Source organism: Schistocerca serialis, chromosome 4 (genome assembly GCF_023864345.2).
Source record: "Schistocerca serialis cubense isolate TAMUIC-IGC-003099 chromosome 4, iqSchSeri2.2, whole genome shotgun sequence".
Taxonomy (NCBI): domain Eukaryota; kingdom Metazoa; phylum Arthropoda; class Insecta; order Orthoptera; family Acrididae; genus Schistocerca; species Schistocerca serialis.
Genome location: NC_064641.1, coordinates 198403896 through 198408402, shown reverse-complemented (window position 1 = coordinate 198408402; position 4507 = coordinate 198403896).

The window sequence follows — 4507 nt, the reverse complement described above, 5'->3', positions numbered from 1 at the left end:
AAATTGTATGTACCCGGTATCCATTCATCAGAAAATGAGAGGTAATGTTCCGTTTGACCACCATACCCACGGATCGAACTCGGCTATAAACTTGTAAACGATGCTGAGTGGACTACCGTTTCCGCCATACTTTCCGGTATATACCCAAACGGAAGCAGGACAGTCTTGAGAAAACTGTCATCAATTTCGGGCGGAATTTTAAATATCCTAACATTCGTATATTGTACGTCCGCGTTCGCCGGAGTAAACTTGCTACGGTCGAAGGTTCGAATCCCACCTCGGGCATGGATGTGTGTAATGTCCTTAGGTTAGTTAGTTTTAAGTAGTTCTGAGTTCTAGGGTACTGATACCCTGAGATGTTAAGTCGCATAATGCTCAGCCAATCCAACTAAGCCGTGTGAAACTGTTCGGAAGTGGCCTTGATCGTATCTACAAGCCAATAATGGATTTCAAACGAACTTGCCTGCACATGACGCGTGCCCGTTTCGACGGTACCTGTGCATGGAATGTTCCTGGGAGCCATGGACGACATCACGGCAAGATAACGCCGTGCCAAAATGGAATCACAAACACCAGGTGCTGAGAGACTAACAACGATGCAACGGTCACAGCGACTCACATGACGTTGGACAGACATGGAAACTCTCGCAGCGTTACGATAGAGTCGGGAACAGGCGGAAACACCTCGCCCGGCGTGCGAAGCGGGAACGCATGATATGGAGGCAGACTGTCGCTAATGATTTATGTGTAATAACATATTATATGCTCTTCCAAATCTGTGATAAGTAACAGAAAGTGGATATCGCTGTTTTTAATCTGTGTATTATGAACTGACGAAGAATCTGTAAGGAAAGTACTTGATGGTATTTTACTATTTAAATATACCTCCTGTAATTTGTGAATATTTTGTAAAGTGTAGTCTAAAATACTGAACAGCTTATAGAAAATTAAGTACTTGAATGAATTCTTGTGTAATGAATGATATCTAAAAGGACAAAAATTATTTTGTAAGAAGATTCACAGAGTGTACAGTTTATCACTAAATAACATTACTAGACATCTATGGAGAACGAACGTTTAGGTTTCAAAGTAATGATACGTCCGTAGAGGGATTCTTGCTTTTCTTTTGAATAAAGTTAAAGTAGTTTTGCTTTTTTGAATAATAATTACCTGTCACAAGATGTGAGCTATGCGTATTATTTTGGCTTCTGTGTAAATTCTGTTTCTTACTTAAATATCGATTTGCATACCTCACACAGAGCAAAACCATGTAGCTGAGAAACCTGTGGCTATTGCTATGAAATCTTTGTGTAGCTGTAGCAACAGCCCCTCTGCCTGAAAGCACTAGCAAGGTTACACGCATCCGAAGTTGAGCAGTGATGAGTGGCAGACGTAGTTTGAAGAATGGTGAGGAAACATTCTTCGTAAATGTGATATGAAACTGGAGAATGACTCTTTCTGATGCAGTTATGGAGGGAGAAGCTAAGGGGATTATTTGTCAGTTTTTTTGAGAGATTGAGGTAAGTGCGTAGTCCTGTTTAGTGTTACTGAGTTTGTAGGAACGAAGTTCCGAAAGAGAATTGTTGTACGGAGTGCTCTGATAACAAGATAAGGTAATACTTGCTTAATGTTATTTGTTACACTCATGTAATGTAAATACTATTGTAAACATCAGATGATTATTGAAGTATTACTGGGATTTCTATTTAATATAGGATTTCATTTGAATTTAGTCGCTAGTCATTTCTTACCAGTTCAAATTCCCAATTTTCATTCAGTTTATTATGTGCGGACGCGCATGTTTCACTTCGTCACCACCGCATCGTATTGTGGTTAGCATAGCTGACTCTCGGTCTCGCGGCCGAGGCTTTAATTTAGGCCGGGTCGGGGAGTTTCTGTATTCGGGACTCGGTGTGTATGTTGTTCTTATCATCGTTTCATCATCATCGACGCGCAAGTCGCATAAGCGGCGTTAACTCAAAAGACTTGCACCAAGCGGCGGATACCGGTCACAAATGTCTTAAATATATTTCATGACATTACCCTTTATGGTATGGAATTTTCAGTCGTAGTTTTTAACGTTTCTTTGCTGCTGTATGCTGTGTGCTGCTTTCGAAAAATCTGCAAAAACGTTTGTCGAGACACGAGGTAAGTGAAAATATAGTTTAGGGTCGGAATTTCTCTGTTACGTTCAGTTGCGCATTTACTTCGGAGGTCAGGTTACATAGAGGGTTACAATCCACTTTATAGTAACAGTTAGTTTGAGAAAGTGCAGAGGAAACCGTATTAAATCTTCCTACAATTCATTATGGTCAACGTTTTGCACTGTTTAAGCTAGGAACTGGTGTGTTTCGTCATCTTCTTTGATATGTTTTGGTAGGCAGTTTTAGGAAGACCCACTTAGATAGAGAGAAGCAGACAAGCAGTTTAGTTACAAAGATAACCAGTTAGAATGAGTATGTGAGCGGATTATTCTTTAAATTATGCTGTGCAAGGATATGGTCATCGAACTAAAATACTGAAAAGAATGAAACGTGATCTCTCAAGAAGAACACTGAAAATAAATGAAAATTTTTTTGATGGGACTAATATCTTAGGTGCAATTCTGCTATAATTTCTTAATTTATGTTTATTAGATGTTATTCTAGAAAATAAATGTGGACGAAACGTTAACTTTGGGTAGAAAGGTATCTGTAGTTAATGCACGAACATTTTAATGAAAAGTATGTCGAGACGCAATGTTCCTTCGACTGAGGTTTCTTCATTTTAAGTTCATCTTGCATGTATTGTAGCATGTACGCGAACTATTTATCTGCTATTGGTAGATGATTTTGTTTTCGTAGAACAGGAAATGCATATTACCAAATTTTTAAACAGTGCTGAGCATTTACAGTCGAAATTTCTTAAATCGAAATCGGCTTAACACCTACCTAACCATTCAGTCACCAGTTACAATGATGGAATATAAGTGTTTCAGTAAAGGGCAAGGAAAAATACAAAGCTTAACTTAAAATACTAACCCAGCTATATAATTAATTATTTTTAAGATATATTCCATTTAATTACAAATAACGAGATCGGCCGGAGCGGACTAGAAATGAGACTGTGAAAAACGAGCTACGAATTCTCTACGAGGAAAATTCTGAGTACAAACTAAAAGGAGGTCTTTGCGACTTTTTTAAAGAATATTTAGACGGTTTCATTGAAGTAAGGAATTTTATGGAAGAGAACGTCCGAGTTAAATCCCGTGATAGAGGTTTGTTGCTGTGTGCAACCTCGCAGTTTCACCGACGTATGGTTTGAGTAATGCGAAAACTTCACTTAGCTCGGTGTAGCTAAGGGAGCACCTTCATTGCCTGTGATTCAGTGAGTAGAAGAGGGATGTCCTCCGGAAGACTGACGAGACATTTCAGACGCACATGCGAATGTGCGAACACGTTAGCCACCATGCGGTGGCGATAGGTTTACCGCGCCCGTGGGACTAAACTCAGCGTCAGTCCCCAGTTACACAACACAGACATGATTGACTAAGCGGAGTCTCATGTACCCCGTGACGTTACAAATATTGAAGCAACATGAGCAAAATAAAGACAAAATATAAGTTTAACTTAGACACGCATGGTGCCTACTGTAAATATTCGTAGTATACAGAGTGAATCACTTAATATTGCCACCTAGAATAACTCCGAAAGTATGGTAGGAGTTGAAATTTTTGTGGGACAAAAGTTGCATGGGACAACAAGGGCCATAATAAGAAGTTTTTTTTATTTCTTCTAATTTTTTTTTTTTTTTTTTTTTTTTTTTTGCTAGGTGGGGTCGCGTCAGAGATATGAAGGTCAACTTTGCATTTTTAAATGGGATGCTATAGCGAGACGAATCCAATAGTGTGTAACAGTAAGGTCTTTGAAGGTCAACGAAGGTAAAAAATGTGGCATGAACGTCCATTTACAGATGTTCGAAGTGTTGACTATTGGTATAAATGCAGTGCTGCAAGGTTCGTGTCATGGATAGAGTGGTATTCCTTATCACAACGGCACTTATCGAAGCACATGCTCTGACAATTCTCTCTAACATATCTTCAGGTATAGAAGAAGCTGATGTAGTAGAAAGTGCCAATATCTCCTTAAGACAATTAGAGGATGACGTGGTTGTCTTTAAGGAATGTGCAACGCCAGAAGATGGCATCGATTTGCAGAATTATCTGCGCAGGATTCTTCAAGGTTGCACGCTCTGGCAGTTGAACCTGAACTTAATAAATCTATATATGAAAAGCAATACCCCGACCTACTGATTACTCACTGACTCATCATTGCCCAACCAAGACTTGAAATTTGGAAATGGTGTTGGTATTAAACTGTAGGCGAAGTCTAAGAATGGATTTTTCGAAAAGGCACCCCTAAGGGAGTGAAATATGGGTGAAAGGTGTTTATGAAGTTGTCGCTAATCGGGCAACTTTGAACCTATGGTTATAAAATTGGTATTTGGTTTCTCGGTCAGAAATAAAGAA